This window comes from Dipteris shenzhenensis, chromosome 3, assembly GCF_047967505.1.
Source record: "Dipteris shenzhenensis isolate YYH24624 ecotype China chromosome 3, Dip_SZ_1.0, whole genome shotgun sequence".
In the NCBI taxonomy this organism is placed as follows: domain Eukaryota; kingdom Viridiplantae; phylum Streptophyta; class Polypodiopsida; order Gleicheniales; family Dipteridaceae; genus Dipteris; species Dipteris shenzhenensis.
This window is the reverse complement of record NC_141598.1, coordinates 55,787,350-55,807,376: the sequence shown is the minus strand read 5'-3', so window position 1 is coordinate 55,807,376 and position 20,027 is coordinate 55,787,350. Positions and strand designations below refer to the sequence as shown.

Sequence of the window (20,027 nt, the reverse complement as noted above, 5' to 3'; positions counted from 1 at the left end):
CTTTGCTACTGTGGCCCAGAGCAAAGACAAGACCAATGCTAAATCCTGCTACTCTATGGACTCTCAAGCCTATGGTCCCACTCTTCTCAGGCTTCTATATCTGCACGGTCACATTCCCTGGCAGCACTTTTTGATCTTCTTTGGCTTCTTTATCTGGCGCTCTTTTGTGGCACGGGATTCTTGGTGCTGTAAGACCCTCATGATAAGAGCCTCTGCTTGTTGTGTCTGAATCTTCATCATTGGTTAGATCAGCTGGTCTCCTGGATGTTGCGCACACCACCTCCTCGGCTTCACTTGAACTGCTCGGTATCACTGCACTCATGGTGATCTTGCCAGAGCGGGTTATCACCATGCATTAGGTGGTCTTGCTAGATGTCGCAGATCTCCAACCGAGGTTGAAGGATGGAGGAGAGTTTCATGGACTTGAGGTAGAAGACACATGAGGTAAATCTTTCCTATTCCCTACAGTAATGCCAAAGCTTTTATAGATATTTTAGAAATGGTCAATTTTCCTTCTTGAGGTAGAAGACACCCGAGGAGTCCTAATTCACTTCCTGCCCTCCTACTGCTCCTCACAACTTTAGGGAAGATCCCTATGAAATACCGACAGCTCAGTGGCTACTTTCCCTGTACCCACCCTGCTTTCTTTGCCCCCTGCCTCCCTTTCTCAGCCCTCCGCCCCCTTTTCCCTGCTCCACCCCTTTCTCACTCCCCCAACCTCCCTTTTCTGCCCCCCCACTTCCCCTCTACCTCTCCTCAGTCTTCTCTCATCTCAGCCTCCTCCCCTCTCTCTCTCTCTCTCTCTCTCTCTCTCCCCCCTCCCTCCCTCCCTCCCAGCCCCTCTAGGCCCCCGTGGGCTGCCTCCTAGCCCCCGCGTGATCACTCTAGGCCCCCGTGGGCTGCCTCCTAGCCTCCGTGTGGGCTCCCTGCTGCTGCGCGGCTGGTAGCAGGCCTAGCAAGCCGTCCGGCCACCTGAAGTTGCTGTGCCACACCCGCCATCTGCTACGCCACCCCCGCCACCTGTTGCGCCACCCCCACCATCTGCTACGCCACCCCCGCCATCTGTCGCACCACCCCAATGCAGGCCACAAGGACCTGCGCAGGCCGCACGGGCTATTAGCCCCCCGTACCTAGTGTCCTAGCTCGGGTGGGCTGTGTTGCCATCTCGGGCTGCTCCAAGCCCGCCAACAGGTCAAGGGGCTGCCACCAGTCCCTGCCTAGCCAAGATGAGGCCTCTGACCAGGAGAAGGGAGCTGTTCACAGCCCTCATGCCTCGACTCCATCCCTATACCTCTGCTCCAACCAGCTCCTGACCTACAAAAAAATCAAGAAAGACTTGCTATGGGTAGCCCTTAGGTGGTGGGCAGTCCAACCAAGAAGGGCCTGCAAAAAAGAGCAGAAAAATCAGTAAAATCAGAGGGAAAAAAAAAGAGGCCATGGAAAGCTCACCCGATCAGAAAACCAGAGGGGACAAAGACAGGAAATACAGCATAATTTGGACCAAAGGGCAGAAAGTAGAGGATGGGAATGTCAAAGCATGTCTATCCACTATCAAATAGGTATGTAAGCTACAAGATGCTGAAATTGAATGCTTACAAAAGAAATTGGAAGAATACAAGAAGGATGAGTTTTCAAACATACGTGCTCAAATGAATGATGACATGAAGGGATGGCAAGAAGAAATGCATGCAAAATGGGCAAAACAAATTGGGAAAATACAGATGGATATTGTGCGAGATATGGACGTGAAAAACAGTCTTCTTACATCCCAGATAGAGAGCTTGGAAGCTCAGGTGATTAGTCTTCAAGACGAGAATGTAAAATTGAAGGCAAATACACACAAAGATGAAGGGGAGCTTCAGCCCTCCTTACATGAGAAGCTGAACATCATTAGGGAGAAAATGAAGCAGCTCAAAGGGGCAAAGGGGACTTCTAAAGAAGGATGCAAGATCATAGATGAACTGAAATCTGAGAATGAAAAACTCAGAAAAGACTTGGCATTCTTTGAATTCACCCAGAAAATCAAGAAAGGAGAGGCTGCAATCTTGGAATGGAGCGATGTGGTCAAGAAAGGTACTGCTGTCCCCAAGAAAGAGTTCATTTCAGATGCTCTAGAGGAGGATAAAAGGAGAAACAGTAAAGCCCTAAATGTCTTAGTTCGAGGCCTCACAGTAGGAGATACTCCTATGGCATATGCAAATGCTTTGTTCACCAAAATGGGTGTGAACCTGACATGTGAGACAGCTTGGAGAGTTGGCAAGCCCGATGCACCCACAAGGCCACTTGTGATGAAGCTCCGAACAGCCATGGATAGGAAGACCCTCATGAGCACGATGGTGACCTTGAAAGGAACCCGGATCTACCTGGACGATGACCTCACCCTCCTACAGCAGGAGCACCGGAGGGAAGGTATGGTATACGTCATGGCAACGAGAGAAGCAGGGAAATGGGCTGCATACAGAGATGGTAGGGTGATCATCCAAGAGAGAGGAGATCAGGACCAGGGGGAGAAGGAAGAAAAGGAAGAGAAAGAAGAGGGTGAATTATGACGGTGTCGGGCCAAGGGGACACAAAGTGGACTGAGAATTGCAGTGTGGAATTGCAATGGCACACCCTGGTCTGATCCAAGTTGTTTCTCAGAGACAGAGACACGGTCGTCTATACTGAGACACATGAGAGCCCCGAGAGAGGACTGCCCACTATGACAGGATAAACCTGGGAGTCATCTCATAGGAAGGAGACTATGCCAGTAGCCTCCAAGCACTGTTTTGAGGTGAAAGATGTGACAGGCTGGGCAAATGCTTGGGGTCACATAGAGCTCCTGCGAATGCTCCCAGCCCCCCCCCCCGCTCCCGTCTACCTCCCTCGCGCCGCACAGCCCCCTCCCCCCTTACCTTCCTCCCCCTCCTCCGCCTCTCGCCACGCTGCCGCCGCGCCACCCTCCCTCCGCCCCTGCTTCCTTCTCCGCCTCCTCCTCGCGCTGCGCTGCCACACCCCCGCCTCCCTTCCTCTTCCTCCCCCTTCCCCACCTCTGCACCACGCTGCCACCCCCCCCTCTCCTCCTTCCTCTCCTCCTTCCTTCCCCACCTCCGCCTCGCGCCGCACTACCACACCCCCGCCTCTCCTCCTTCCCCTTCCCCGCCTTCGCACCGCGCTGCCACCCCCTCCCTCCTCCTTTCCTTCCCCTCCCTCGCCATTCTCTTTCCCCGCTGCCGTCTCTCCTCCCCCCACTTCCTCTTGCGCCTCCATCCCTCCTCCATTCCGTCCTCCCTCACCTTTGCCGTTTCTTTTCCCCCACCTTTTGGAGCTTTCGCAATTTGTCGGTGCGGTATGGCGGCCGTAAGCCCGGAACCGGTGGCCCAGACGGACCCCCCCCTCCTTCAGCCTACTGCATAACACTGACAGAGCATCAGGTCTCCTTGGTGAAGCAGGCTGCCGATGACTTTTCCCAGACTTCCGTTTATGGAAGAGTCATTGGCTTCGCCCCTTCACGAGCAGACATCAAGGACTGGCTACAGTCCACCCTATACCTTTAGGACAGCCACATTGAGGAGGTCGCACTCATGGGACGTGGTATCTCCTGGCTCAAGCTCTCCTTGGCGCAGGCTACGAGCGATATGGTCAGACGGTCCCCTACCTCTGTGGGTGGGAAGATCATCCTTATGGTCCCATGGTATAGGGGTTTCAGTGTAGCGGACTTCGATGCCCGCTTCCGCATCCCCCGCCATCCAGTTACCCTCATCTTCCCAGGCCTCTCAACAGAGCTTCGCCCAATCATCAAGGACTTGGGGGCACACTTTGGTTGGCTCATGCAGGACACCTTCGTTGATGCGGCGGCAGCCCAAGGGGTGCCACGCGTCAAAGTGGCAATCCTAGATCCGCAGAGTATCCCCTCGGAATTCGAGATTGAGACGGACACAGGTGTGGTGACGCAGTGCATTATGGTCACTGGTCGCCCGGATCAGTGTCTGAGATGCCACGGCTTCGGGCACCAGGCGCACTCTTGCCCTCGCTTCACGAGGACAGAACCTCCGATGGCCCCCAGCCAGGCAACTCAAGATCCCCCCCCGCCAGGCATCGACAACCCCTCCAGAAGGGGAGGGCTGGACTGAGGTCAAAAGGAAATGGAAAGGAAACAAAACAATAACCAAAAAGCCCCCTTTCCAGCAGGAGACCCCTGAGGTCACCAGTCAGCACCAGCCCAGTAAGGGAAAGGAGAAAGGAAAGGAGAAGGTCAGCCAGCCTCCTCCTCATCCTTCACCCCACCCCACCCCCTCCTTCTCCCCCCTTCTCCTCGGTTCCCCTATCTCCCCCCCCTCCGGGAACCCCCCCCGGCACCTTTGGTTTCAGCCCTCCCCTCTCCCTCGAGCATGATCCCGCCGGGACCCCCCCCTCCTTCTGTGGCCTCGAAGCTAGCACAAACCTCCGCCGCGCCTACCCCCCCTGGCCCAGTGGAGGGGAGAAGCCTTTCCCCGCAGACGGCCAGCACCACCCCAGTTCTTTCGACGACCAGCACCCCGCTTTCGGGTTCTGACTCCTCATCTTCGTCCCCCCACCCAAGGGCAGCTCCTAGAGCTCTACCTTTGGAGTTCTACCGAGCAGGACCTTGGGATTACTTGGATGCAACTAGTATTGGCTCCTTCCCTGCATGCCTAGACATCAGCATCTTCTTCCGCCGAAAGGGGGCGGAGGGTAAGGTGTCCATCCTCGCCCCCCATGATGGTCCTAGCTATTCCTTCACTATCACTAGTGACGGGAATGAGCAATGGACGAATGAAAATGTTTGGGAGACGATTCGTGATCAGTCCCAGGAGCAGGTACAGGACTGGATTGGTAGCAGAGCAGCGGAGCTTCTTCAGCAGCAATGGAAGGAGGGTGACGTTCGTCTGAGATGGGGCCACAGCGCCAAACGGTTCCGCCTTTTGGTCATCATTCGACCGCCTCTAGAGTGGATCTACGCGGAAGGGCTCCGCCCTTGGAGGACCTCAGAGGTAGCGGGCGCTTCTACAGTATTTCCCTGGCGGAGGCTTCGAGTTAGTTAGAGAGAGCTTACCACCATGGGACGAAGGGCCTTTCCCCTCTGCTGAAGGTTTTAGAGGATGGGTCTGATGATCCAGCCTCACCTTCGAAACCTTCACAGAAGCGCCTTCGTCTGCACACCGGACATCCTCCGACCACCTCGAGATCGACCGCAAGCAGACAGCTGTTTGTGGCCCACCTCTCCTCTTCATGAGTATACGCATTATCTCTTGGAACGTCAATGGGTTCCACTCATCAAGAACCCGCAGCCCCAGGAAGATGGTTCTCAGACAGGAGCTCCAGCCAGCTTTGGTGGGAAGGGTAGATGTGCTCCTATTACAGGAACACAAGCTTTCGGCTTCTCAAACCAGTAAGTGTGGGAAGGTCCTCACAGGGCGCTCCCACACCTACTGGGAACCTTCGATTGGCGAGCAGGGGAGGAGCGGAGGTGTCTGTACCTCCATCGACGCTTCTCTAGTTCAGCATGTGTGTGGTTTTGGCACCTTGACTCCAGGACAAGCGCTTTGGGTGGGCTTGAATATTGAGGGATCCCGCATCGGCATCCTCAATATCTATGCCCCGACCGACCTTAGACGGAGAGCTGCTTTCTGGAGCTTTCTGACAGACTTATTGCCAGAGATGGATTCTTGGATTGTAGGAGGGGATTTCAATAACCTTGAGGCTCTAGAGGATCAGCAGGGACAGGGCCCAGAGTTCCTCGGTATAGCTCAGGCGGAGCAGGCGGAATGGGACTCTTTCTTGTTCGCTGTGGGAGGTCGGGACAATTGGAGAGAGCCTTCCTTTTGCAGATGGACAGGGAGCTTGGACTTCTCTTGGGGTTACAGGAGGGAGGGAGGCAAACTTTTGGAGCGGTTGGACCGTTTCTATGTCAGCGATTGGGCGATAGGCAAAGGTGGAGAGTCAGGGGTGGTTCCAAGGACGACCCTCTCTGACCATGCCCCAGTCATCCTAGTCCTGAACTCAGCCTCTCATTCCTTACCTCCCCGCTCGTGCCAAATCCCAGACTCCATCTACTCCAGAGCAGCGGTTCGCAGTAGGATAGTGGACCTGTGGGAGCAGGATTGGGACCCCTTGGGGGATATGGCAGCTCAGGCAGCTCATGTTCTCGCCGAGTCAAGCCTCATATGTCAGCAGGAGGCGACTCTGGTCAGGCAGCAGTGGTGGGCGAAGGAGAGGGGCCTCAGACGAGACCTTGCCTCGATACAGCGGATGCAGCAGTCTTCCCCAGGCTCCGAGGAGCTCAAACGAGAGGAGGTTAGAGCCCGAGCCATGTTAGAGGAGATCACCCAGAGACGCTCAGAGTTCTCGTTCCACGCTTCCAAGTCCTTTTGGGCTAGGAAAGGCGACAGGATGTGCAGAGAGTTCTTCAGAACTCATGGCCAGAGGTCAGCAGGGGAACAGCTCCGATCTCTTAGGGAGCAGGATGGTAGTGTCAAGACAGATCCAGACGAGGTCAGGGACTTGGCGACAGATTTCTATAGATCCCTGTTCCAGCAGGAGCCCCTAGACCCTCGTGCCCGCCGTCGCAGGGAGGAGGTGTGGAGGTATACGCCGACGCTCGTGCAGCCTAGCATGAGTGAGGCCCTTCTCGCCCCGTTCACCGTGTCAGAGATGCAGGATGCGGTGAGCGATATTAATGGACAGAAATGCCCAGGTGAGGATGGGCTCTCTAGAGCTTTCTTCACCACCTTTTGGGAGCAAATCCACCAGCCCCTGCTCGCAGCCTTCCAGCATATCTTTTCCAGTGGACAGATGCCAGAGAGCCTTGCGACAAGCTTGATTTGCCTCATCCCCAAAGGGGGGGACCGTCAGGAGATCAGACAATGGCGCCCTATCACCCTCCTTCCGACTGCCTATAAAATCCTCGCCAAGATGATCAGTAGCCGCATCCGACCCCTGCTACATGACTTGATCCACGACACCCAGACTGGTTTTGTCCAAGATCGCAGCATTTTGGACAACATCTTCACGTCCTCAGAGGCGGCGGAGTGGGCCCAGCATAGTGGCCAGCACCTAGCCATACTCCTTGACTTTGAGAAGGCGTATGACAGGGTAGACTGGGTAGACTGGTCCTTCTTGGAGGGCACACTTTCTCGGTTCGGTTTCCCGGGCGAGTGGATTAGAGGTATTGCTAGCCTCTACAGATTGGCCTCCAGCCGGGTTATCATCAGTGGCAGGATGGGGGAGAGATTCACCCTCGAGCGCTCGGTACGTCAGGGCTACCCGCTTGCGCCCTACCTCTTCCTCTTTTTTGCAGAGGCCATGACTCACTTCCTACGAGCCCGTACCACTGGTCTTCGAGGGATGCGCCTCCCTATCAGGGATGATGCAGAACATCTGGACTCCGAGTATGCAGACGACACGGCCCTGTATGTGCAGGATGATATTGAGTCACTGGAGCGAGTGAGACTATCTCTAGAGGTTTTCTGCCTAGCCGCTAGGGCGAAAATCAACTGGCATAAGTCAGTTGGTTTTCTTACGGATCCGGGAGCCAGCTCACAGTGGGGTATTTTCCTGGGGTTTCGCTAGATCCCTAGAGGACAGACGACACGTTACCTAGGATTCCAGGTAGGGCTAGATACCATGCCGGCTCAGCAGTTCCTACCGGTCCTAGCTTCCATACGACGGAAGCTAGCCTTTTGGAGCACGGCTTGGCTATCTCTGGCAGGCAGGGCCCTTGTGGTCAATCAGGTCCTTCTAGCCACCGCTTGGTATGTGGCATCCTGCTGGTGCTTCTCGAGATCGTGCGTAGCCCAGCTGAGGAGACTGGTGCGGAACTTTATGTGGTCTAGCTCAGACGGTTCCGGCACCACCAGAGCCCGGGTCGCCTGGCAGACAGTCATTCTCCCCCAGACAGAGGGCGGTCTTGGCATCATAGATCCAGAACTTCAGAGTCAGGCATTACTTCGCAAGTTAGTCATCCGCGGCCTGACCCCAGGAGGGCAGACGTGGAAGCTCTTGCTTCAGCATGGTCTCAGCGCGTGTATCCCCCAAAGGGGGTGATTGGCAGCAGCAGTAGGTACGGCACGTGGGATCCAGGCTCGGCGAGTGGAGATTGATGCTGCCATTCCTGCAGGTTGGAGGATTCCCAGGATCACCAGACAGCTCCTCCTAGGAGATGAGAGGTGGCTAGGGCAGTTCACACCCAGCGGCATTCCTTTGGTGGTTGCAGACCTTTTCTCGGACTCCTCGATTCATTTCTTCTCCGTCGCCGATGGTAGCCGTCTCTAGAGCAAAGAGGCTGTGATCGACCCCAAGCTTCCCTGGCAGCGCCTTCGCATCATAGGGCTGCAAGGGAAAGCGTGGCATATGGACCCCTTGGTTGTGCAAGACCAGGACTGGAGACTCTGGATTTGGGAGGGCCGCTCCTTGACAGAGTTGGAGTGGGACCCAAGGGAGTGGCGCTGGCCACCACTGGAGACCTCAGAGAACCCTACCCCCTTCTTCTCATATAGCGCGCGCACCGGTAGGCGTGCTCTTGGGGCTCTCCAGCGCAGGCTACCTACCCAGGCACATAGCTGGTATGCCCAAGGGATATCTCTGGTCTTCCTTCGTACATTCTGGAAGACTCTTTGGGCAAGCTGGCGGCCGAGGAAGATCTCTTACTTTCTTTGGATGGTGGTCCATAAGGGGCTACCAGTGGGGAGATGGCTGAGGTAGATGGGGCAGGAGGGGCACTGCCAGATGTGTTTTCAGAAGGAGGAATCCATGAAGCACTGCCTTTGGAGCTGTTCGCATGCTCAGACAGTGTGGAAGGGAGTCATGGGGATCTTAGCGAGGGCTGCACCTGAGCTAGGACCGGTCACTTGGGGAGCCGTTTGCTGGTGCAGCACCGAGGTGGGACACCACTTGGCTTACGAGTTCTCTCCACAGGATCCAGTTTTCTTCATCACGCAAGCCACCTGGGCATACATGGAAAGCTTCCCCTGGCATCTGACTTTTTTGACAGATGCAGGAGCGATGACTCGGCACCCAGTTTGGGAGATCATAGGGAGTATTGTAGGCTGGCATATCTGGACTTCCAGATGCGCGCAACCCTAGGAGACCAGGCTTCTTCTGCTACCCAGACCCTAGCAGACATCTGGAGCACGATCATTCACACGCTCAAGGGTCAGTGGGATCAGATTCAAGGGGACTCTCGGGCAAGGAAGGAGAAGAGACGGCGCTTCCTTCGCGACTGGGACCATCAAGAGCTTTTCTTCCAGCACTCTGCTCAGAGTCTTCAGTGGCATTACTCGCCCCCACCGTGGCTATTTGTCCACACTCAGATGATTATGCCCTGAAAGGCTTGTAATTTTTTATATTTTGTTACCACGGGCTGTATCCGTTTTGTGATTACAGCCTGCTGGCCTTTAGGTCTTCTTGTACTCTCGTTTTCAAGCAATATAACTAGCACTACCTTTTGCCAAAAAAAAAAAGGAAGGAGACGAGGAGAGACACTGGTGTGCGGGGTTCGGGGGGAGTGGCTATCCTCTTTAGATCACACATGAGACCTCTCATATCAGTGGCACAGAGAGAGGAGCATGCGCAACACATGTGGATACGGCTACCAGACGCACGACCGATTCTAATAGCAGTGTGTTATTTCCCCCTAGATACGTCATCCTATGCATGTGAGGTCACCACAGAAGGGCGCATCCCATATGAGTCGATTCAGGATGATATCACTGAATTCTCCAGGCAGGGGGACATCCTCCTTCTTGGTGACTTCAATGCACGCACAGGGAATAAGCAGGTGGGCCTACTAGACTTTGCATCGGATTCCCTCGTAGTACCAGAACTAGATGCACCTGAGCTCGGGATAGTGAGACACTCTGCAGATGCACCACAAGTGAAAGAGTATGGACGACATCTACTTGAGCTAGGAGCTGTTCATGATTTGATCATTTACAATGGTCTACAGAGATGGCCATCATCCGGTGGTCTCACCTGTTTCCCACATGGCGGAGGGACAAGCACAGTGGACTACCTATTGGGTCCCATGGCCTTTACCTCACGGATATACGACTTTATTGTGCCCCCTCCCCCACTCAGTGCTGATCACTCGTACTTAGCCTTTTGTATCTCTACCACTATACCACTCACAAGGAGGGTCCCCCCCTCGCCCTCGTGTACACGTTCACTTTGATTGCGCCCTGGACCCCATCTATGTAAGCAACCTGGCAAAAGGACTTCCAGCCCTACTATCTGGAGATGTTGTAGACCTCGCCCACGCCTCAAACACCCGTGCCACAGTAGTCATGGACGCAGCCATCAGGTCTTTCCCCACGACTCGATCTGCACGTGCCTCACTAGGGAAGATGCCACAGAATCCTTGGTATGATGATGAGTGCAGAGAGATGAGAGCTCACCTCACACGCGAGCGAGCCCTTGGCCACTTGACATCACCCGAGGCACAGCAGATCTCACGGCGACTGACATGTTGTAAGCAGCAGGCCTTCCTCACCCACAGAATGGACGAGGTGATCAGTTCATTTCGAGGGGGGGGATCCCACCATTGGTTGGGGGCTTCTATCGGAGGGGAAGCCTCCTATACCCATCACACACCCAAGGTGTTTGGCACACTTATGCATGCTCTCTCTATGATGTCCCGATGCAGGCACCACCTGATATGTCCACTATGCCCAGGCCAACCACTTGCCACTTGTTCACTGCACAGAATGTGCGGGCTGCACTCAGCCGGCTTCATAACCGGAGAGCACAGGACCATGAGGCGCTACGGACTGAGCATTTAGATCATGGAAAGGAGGTTTTGGCCCCGGTACTAGCACAAATGTTCAACCACGCCATATGTCACAGCTTCCCACCCTCATGGAGTACCATAGTACCGATACACAAGGCAGGCGACCCCATGGATACTAGGAACTATCGCACTCTCATGATTGGCCACACATTGGCCAAGATCTATGGATTGATACTGGAGAGGGAGATCAGCAGCCATACAGAGGCACATGGGCAGCGTGCTCTAGGGCAGGCAAGTTTCTGGAGATAGCACTCCACTCTAGACCACATCTTCACCCTCAGGACTATCATTGAGGAGGCGAGGTCGAGACGCCAGAAAGTCTACGCTTGTTTTGTAGACTTTCGGAAGGCCTTCGACACTGTCCCGCGATCCCGCACGATCAACAGACTACAGGATATGCAGATTCCAAAGGTTCTGATCTGGGGAGCCTATACGAGTCCGTCAGAGGGAGAGTTTGTGTCCCAGGAGGCCTATCAGACTGGGTTGAGAGCACGATCGGAATAAAGCAAGGATGCCCTCTCTCACCGACTCTCTTCGGGCTCTACATTGATGAGATTACATCTTTCATAGACCGCCGAGGAGGCAAGGAAGCACCACTAGTAGACTTGATGAGATTACATCTTTCATAGACCGTCGAGGAGGCGAGGAAGCACCACTAGTAGACTTGATGATACAAATTCTACTATATGCGGATGACATAGTCCTCTTGCCATCTTTGGCAGAGGGACTACAGAGACATCTAGATGCCCTAGAGGTGTTCTGCAGAGAGAGAGACCTGATGATTAACCTTGGGAAGACCAAGTTCATGATCTTCAACACCTCTTACACAGTGCTTCACCGACATAGCTTTACCTCACGATGACCCACGCAGCTAGAGCATGACTCACACGAGGGCATGGTGCTTTGGCCCGACTAGAGCGACAGTGCTTCCGGGCACACTTCCAGGATCCACCGACGAAGTGTTGGCTTTTCGACACTCTAGTGAGGCGAACTGCCATGTATGCGGCACCTTTTTGGGGGTGTGATATTTCAGCAGCATAATGGAGGAGATTTGAGCGGCTACAGGTGATTATGGGCTCTAGGATGATTCGGAGTAAGCCCTCGGTCCTGCCACAGGCAGAGTTTGCCATGACCCCTCCGAGACTGGCACTAGAGACCTCCATACGACTAGCAGAGAGGGGGGTAGTTACAGCATGGTTTGCACACATCACCGCATGGTTTGCCAATCACGGCATTCAAATAAATCGGCTTCCCCTCTTTCAGTATAGCATGGATGCACCGCCCGAGTTGATCCCACGGGATGAGATTAACCGCATCATACGGTTAGATCTCCTCCAGCTCCACACATCTCGCACTTGGGGGAGGGACCAAGAGTTCCCCACCAAGACCTAGCTCTACTATGACCACTTTCTGAGAGTATCAGAGGATGGGCTCAACATCAGACCTCAATATCTTGAGGACAGAGGAGTCTCACACGCGTACTGAGGATTGCCATCACGGACAGATCCGGGTCTCGTCCCATCAGCTGAGGATCGAGACAGGGAGAGCTGCACGCATACCCAGAGAGCAGCCAGACTTGCAGGTTGTGCACGATGGGGACGGTCGAGACAAAGGAGCACTTTCTATGTGTCTGCCCAGCCTACTATGAGATTCGAGTGCGCTACCACTGCCTTTTTCAAGAGGGGTACAGCTTTGGCCCACTCTCACGACTGATGCACTTCCAAGACCAAGTTTGTATTAGGCTCAACCTGATGGAGATGCGACGACACAGGCAGACACTACTACGACATATCACAGAGTAGCAGGATGGGACCACCGCACCACAGGGTAATGAGGTAGACTAAGCGCAGAGACAGGTCACAGATTTCTATGCATTTGACTCAGCCTCAGGGCACTCTAGGATAGAGGAGGAGGAGCTAACCGACATGAGAGATATATGGATCGGTGGAGAGAGCAGACACAACACTGCTAGGCGAGGGACACAGAGACCGTACACGATGCGACAGGCGACCAAAGCACACACGATAGAGGTTCGACCTATTTCAGCTCTCCTTAAGGGAGATCGGCCTCGGCGAGGCGTCACCCTTGACATAGCCCATCGGATCCAGAGATCGAGGAGACCACGCCCTCCACCACCATAGGAGACATCCCGACACATGCAAATACGTGAGCTCTTTGCATCTCATCAGAGAGCCACCATGGAGCCTGGATACATGGAGCCAGTTCATGCACTTGCTCTAGCTCTGAGCACTTGATATTTTCATGCCACCCTCATGCTATTTTATACTAGTATAGCATTTTAGTACTCAGCAAGGGCCTTAGTGAGCCCTTTGCCCCGGCCCACAGTGGTCTATATGCGTTACTTGATTCCGTACTTTGTCCCATAGGCCAACGAGGCCTCCTACGGACGTTAATATTTCTTTCTTTCTTTCTCAGCCCCTCCCCTTTCATCCACTCCCCTTCAGCCTCTTTCTTGCTTCTCTTTAGTGACGGCCAGAATTCTCTTTGTGTTTTGAGTCACAAATGGATACCTGTTCAGCAAATCTTCAACCACTTCCTCCAACTGTGAGAACCTATACATTTTCAAAAGATGAGTTGGTACGTCTCCAAAAGGATGCCGAGTTCAAGAGCTCCACTACCCTCTCTGCCACATCGATGGGTCCCGTCCTTCGAGGTCACAAGCTAGGTTGGATGCTTGCTGCCTTACCTACGGACCTCGTACTACGCCTTTCCGATATTCGATTATTGGAATGAGGTTTCTTTCATGTGGCTCTTCATTCTCTTGGGCTACCAGCACAGTGCTCAAGGCTAGCCCCTTTGCGCTTGGTTCTAGGAGAATCTTTCTCACACCCTTCACATGGATAGATGGCTTATGTCACTCTTCATTAGATTCCCCCGTCTTTTATAGGTTTATCATCGACTACTTGCCACAATTGCACGTCATTTGGGCTAGTCACAGAGATCCCTCCTCCCTAGTTTACCCTATTCCATAGACGAGGCGATCAGGTGATGGAGTTCCCATAGTTCGGGTCATGGTGTCTAACTCTAACATTTCAAGTGACCACATTATGCTCTAGTGTTCAGATGGCTCACTTTTTCAACAAAGTCTCAAGATCGCACATGAGCACCAAAGTCTAAGGGAGAGGAATACTTGGAAGTACACAATAGTTTATTATAGGGGAATGATGTATATAGAAGGCATTTACATGGAGAAAGCATAGAAAGGGGTGGAGTAGGAAATGTAGAATGTGAGTAACATAGGAACGAGTGTAGAAGGAATGTACAAGGGGTGAATGAGGAGTTTGTAGAAGAAGCATAGGAAGTAAGTGAGTGTAGAGAGAACATTGTGGAAAAGGAGATGGGACATAGCATAAGGAGTGTGGAAGCAATGTAGTAAGGGTCTGAGGATGACAATAGAAGCCATAAGATAAGGAAACGCAAAGAAGTAAGACAAAGAATGGTACATAGCAAAGAAAGATAATATGTAAGCACAAAGAAAGGTAGAATGTAAGGAACTCAGCATTCATGAGAAGACAAAGATAGGTAGTATGGAATGTAGCATGTAAGACAAAAAAAGATACATTGATCGAAGTGTGTAGTTTGCAAACATAAGAAAGCAATGTATGGGATCTAGTAGCAACTAAGTAGGGTCAAGAGAGTAGTAATCATTCCATGGAAAAAAAGGAGATTGTTGTAATGGTAAGAACTCACAAGCATAGATGAATCATGAGGGATAGGGCATAGACATGATCGTAAGTACAAGAAGGAGAGCATGAACCTATAAAGAGGCAAGAAGAAACTTAAGTCGAGACTGAGGTAAGAAATTAGCCCCCATTTGAGCATCCCTCTTAGGATTTTTTGGGATTCATTTGGGCTTTTATAGGGTTATGGGGCAAGGTGTGTGACCCCTGTACCCAATGCTTTCCTTTAGTTGACACTTTCTAGGGCTTCAACATGGTATCAGAGCTGTCTTACAACTGTCCACAGCTAACGCGTGGCGACAAATCTGGATGGACAAGTTGGACTGTAGTGACTGCTATATGCCTGATAGGTTGCAGGTACCCTATTCAGAGCAACGGCAGCTATCACGATTCACGAGAGTGATATTGGAGGCCTTCAAAGGCCTTACATATGAGGAGATTAGCTCTCATTTGAGCATTCCTCCTAGGATTTTTTGGTGCATCCCATGGGGAATTGATCTAATATGTCCCATGCTCAAATACTCTTTAATTTGCTTAGCTATCTCGTCTTCTTTCTTTCGACTCAATCAATATAGATTAATGTGAAAATAGGTTAAATACCAAGCAATAGATCAATGTTATATATAGTCAACAATGGTAACCAATAAGGAGATTCCTTGACAAATACATCAATGAAATCATCCTTTTTATTAAAAATGCTTCAAAAGCGTAAAAAATCATTTACATGTAACAAACAGTAGGATACTCAAAAGAAAAATGAATGACCATACATTTCTAAATTCCAAAATCCACATTATGTGATGTATTAAATATTTTCAAATATCTATAATTTTTATAAAATGGTTCAAAAAAGTAACTCTGAAGATCAACATCACAGCCATTTTGAACAAAACAAATGGCATGCCTTTCCGAACCAATCTTCAAAGTATCATTTTTCTCAAAAAACTACTCTATCACCAACATAAGATCTACCCTATCTATAGTCATTCAAGGAATGTTCGAATGTCTTTCCTAAAGGTTGAGAAAAACTTTCTTTTTTTCTTAAACCTCCATTCCTTTTCTCTATCGGGGGATCAAAAGATTGCGGTGGCCACAATGGTAATCTTTGCAAACTGTTTTGTATCTTCTAATAATGAAATCCTGTTCCTTCGGACTTCGTTCTGATAATCCCATTGAAGCCTCTTATAAACATATTATGAATTATAAATAGACCATACTTGGTACATTAGGACTCAGGTCTCGAAATGGATATAATAATAAAACCTTGTGAGTAACTTATTAAAGCCGTCAAACTCATCGCCTTCCTAAATGAGCTCTTTAAGAAAAACTTTCTGAAATCATCCCATGTAAGAGATTTTGCTTTCAAATCTCGCCACCATGTAAGAGATTTACTGTTCAAATACCCCTGCATGGTAATTAATCTCCTCTGGTCATTAAAATTATACAAGTCAAAGTGACTTGTCCATGTATTCAACTGTGATCTCAACATGATCCGCATGCTTCTCCTTTTTCTCCCCGCCAAACATCTCGGGACAAAAGAGGGATTCCCAAGCACATCTTGCAATTGATTGTTAACATTAACAAGGTAATCTCATGTCTCTTAATTATTGGAGTTTCTCTTTGAGTTCCGCGATCATGGTATCTTCTTCTTCCTCCTCCATTTCCAAATCACCTTGGGAAGCTCTTGATTGTTCGACATTTCGCTACAATCTAACTAGTATTACTGATATGTGAGGTTCGCAGTAATTCTTCTAATGAATCTGTTATTAATAGAGAGAGAGAGGGAGAAGGTTTTACTTAAATGAAAATAAAGCTTATGAAGAAGGTCTCTGAAATCAAATAGTGAAGAGGTACATACTTACCTCTAATTCATGTTTCCAAACCTGCACAAGCTGCAAAACCCTCCAAAAATCCCATGATTCGCTACTGCTCAGCTCCAAGTCACCCACATCCTCTGAAGACCATGCTGGACTGCAACTCTTCCTCTGAGACATGCAGAAAATCAAACAAGACCAAGCAATCAATGAACCTGCAGATCCACGGATTCCCACGCACCTTGTCTACTTTTTTGCAGACTGTTCAGGTCAGCCCAAAAGCTGGCCTGAGCACCCATTCAGATCTTCGGGCCAGTAGCGCAGTCCCTTCAGCTGTCTGTCCATACCTGTGAACCTGTCCCACATCCAGATCTGCTCTGCAACCGGTGATCCAGTCTGCTGCTGTCAAATTCATGCAGACAGTTCAATCTGCTGCGCTGGGTAAGCCCTCGTCTTCCCACAGCCTAATCAATCCTTTGGCCTGGTCTCTGCCCTCACGCATGCAATCCCACACAGTCCAGAAGGGAGCCAGACTGTTTGAGCAGTCTGGCCTGAGCTCTTTATCCAAGGGCAGTGAGCAGCCGCCGCGAATCGTGCAGCTTACTGGTGGTTTTTGGAAGACGTGCTGCCGCGTGCGAGGAGGAATCTTGCTGCCCACAGTGACTATGCACAAATAGTATGATCCTCCTCCCAACCTATTGGTTAAACCTTAATTTAAAGCGATTTACCCAAAAAACAAATGTGGAGCAACTCACCTTCCACACTCCCGTCTCACACCATGGAGTCCAAGACTCTAGTTGCTCTTGTCGCACACAGTCTTTATCTACTTAGGATCTATGAGATTGCCATCTACTAAAGCTTATAGTCTCTTTTAAGCAATTTGTATGCATAAAGCTCTTCTTAGCTTTATGAAAAGCTTTTCATCAAGCCATAGCTTTCCCTTTTCAAACATTTGATCAACAAAGGGAAGGACTCGCCTTTCACACCCCCTCCTCACGCCATGAAGTCCGAGACTTTGTCGCACGTAGCTTAGGGTCTACACGATTGCCATCAACTAAATCTTATAGTCACTTTTAAGCAATTTGTCTCCCATAAAGCTCTCCTTAGCTTTATGAAAAGCTTTCATCAATCCATTGCTTTCCCTTTAAAGCTATGTACGTAGTTTTCCTTTTGCTTCATCTTCTACCTCACACAATGGAATTACTCCTTCTATTAATACGAAGAAACAAAAGACACTACAAAAAATTTCAAAGCGAGCTATGACCAAAAAACACTACCGTACCCACACTTGGGGCCATGGTACCAAATAGCAATGTTATATTGGCCAATCTTCTTGGATCCTTGAAGGCAGTGTTAGAAATCAACCAGCAGAGGGTAAACACAGCGGAAGACTGATAGAATAGCCCAGGAGCTCACACAATGTGTGTGGGGAGTGGAATCGCATCCTTTGAAGGGTCATTACTGCAAGTCAATAAAGCATACGGGTCATCCTCAAGAGTGGCTGTAGTATCTGAACTATCCACTGAAAAATCTGAAATGCAAGACAAAAAGGCATAGTGCTCTTCCACAAAGTTGGCTGTAACATCCCTTCCATCATGTGCATTAAGAGCTGATGCATCTGAGATAGCCATACCTCAATCCCTTTTCTTTTCTTTAGCTATGCGCTTCTTAAATTCACCAATGTAATGACCTGGCTTCTTGCAGTAGTGACCAATGCCCTTCTTCTTAGGCTTATCTACATCACCTTTAGCCTTATAAGAGGGCTGTCCTGAATCAGCTTTATGCTGATGTGCAGCCTGACTGGCATGTTGCTTTTACTGCCCTTTTCCTTTGGGCTTGAACTTAGAAAGCATGGCATGCTAACCAGCCCATGTTGCCATATTTCTTCTTGTCTGCTCTTCCTGCGACAAAAGTCCTACCAACTCGTGAAAAGAGAGACGATTGCTGCCCCCCCTCAATGACAAATTCAGCGAGGTGTGAAAACCGAGATAAGACTCAGGAAGAGAATTCACAGTGGTGGTAATCATCTCTGAATCCGGAATAACTTCATCTATATTCAGCACCTGCTCCCTCAAATCCTGAAGTTTTGTGAGGTGAGCATTCATGGAATCTCCCTCATCCACATGCGTATGAGATAGCTCTCTCTTTAGGAAGGAAACTCTGGCATCATTTCTTGCTGCAAACATGCTCTCTAAAATCTCCCAAGCTGCCTTTGAGGTCTTGCATGACCGAATGTGAGGAGTAATGAACCTCTTGACAGAAAGAGAAATAACAGAAAGAGCTTGTGCATCCCTAGAATCCCATCTTTTCTGCTCTGCTGTGGGAGTCACTGGAGTATTGCATTTTGACCTCTACCTCTGCCTCCAGCTGTAGGAGTGACAGGTGTAGCCACAGACTCTGGCCTTGCCTAATCTCCATTGACATAATCCTAGAGATGTCTGCCAACCAAGATGTTGCGAACCATAAAACTCCACAAGAAGTAGTTGGTGCCATCCAACTTATCCTCCTGTGTGAGGACTCCAAACACCTCATTGGGGTTGTTCTGAGCCATTTCTGCAAATTACTCAAAAAAACGCAGCAAAATAGACAAGTAAAATCCCTTCCTGAGATGTAAAATGCACAACCAGAGTCTACCGAAAAATTCTGCCCATAGTGACAATTAATGTCACAGCCTATCAAAGGCTTGAAATGCACCACAATGCTCCGTGAATGCCCAAAAATCTGCAAAGTATATCTGCAAAAAGTGGCAAAAGTCTGCAATTTGACTCCCACTAAGTCCAAAACTGCTTGCAAATCTCCCAAATGATCTTTCAACTGCCAAATTGCATCCGAATGCCAAAAACTCAAATTTCTTCGGGGAAATTGCATCCAAAAGAGGGCCAATTAACTGAAAGCCCCAAATATGCAATAAATTGTAGTGCAAAACCAAAAGCCCCAAATTTTGGGGTGAAATTGAGCAAAAATTGGGGCAAATTCACCAAAAAGCCCCAAATTGACAAAATGCCCAATTTCACAAATGTGGCCTGCAAAGCACACATATCTGCTCCCCATCTTCAGCCAAGCAATGGCACAATGCACAAAAAATTGTCTACAAATGGACCCTGTAAACAACCACCCTGTACCCCACTCAAGAAACTTGCAACAGTCCATACAATACGAATTTTACGGCTGTATAGACAGCTCATGGGTGTTGTACGGCAAAAGTACAGTCGGTTGTACAGAAGCCGTACGAATGTACAATCACGCCTCCTTGTATAGACGATGAGCTATATGCTGGTACAAAATGTACAACGCATAGCTGTACGGATGCAGAGGCGTGGCAATGCTAGGTTGTCGTACAACACTCCAACAGTTGTACGGACAGCGGCGCTGAGGCAGTAGATGTACGGCGCTCTAGCAACAGTATGGATCTGAGGTGCAGGTACGGAATCCATACGGGTGTACGGACTACGTCAGATTTGCACGGACAGGCAAGGGCAAGAGCAGGAGGTCGAGCTTGCGAGCAATGGGCAGTAGAAGCACGGCAAGAGCAGGTTGCTCTGATACCAAATGTGAGAAAAATGGGAGTAGAATGCAAGAGTGAACTCAATAACCGAATAGAAGAAGTGAACAATACAAGAAAGAGTGAGAGGTTTTGTCTAAGTGACAAAACCCTTATCCTATCCACCAACCGTAGTTAGGGATTGGACTGTCGTTAGGGGGAAAAACCTCAATGAGGGAAAAATGCCC

At 50.3% G+C, this 20,027-nt stretch overlaps 1 protein-coding gene across 3 annotated transcripts in view; it reads right to left on the bottom strand.

Moving 5' to 3' along the window:
• The window catches only part of LOC147904031 (uncharacterized), a 48,193-nt gene that overhangs the window by 2,465 nt on the left and 25,701 nt on the right, over window positions 1-20,027 (bottom strand). The gene's annotated exons all lie outside the window — the stretch shown is intronic.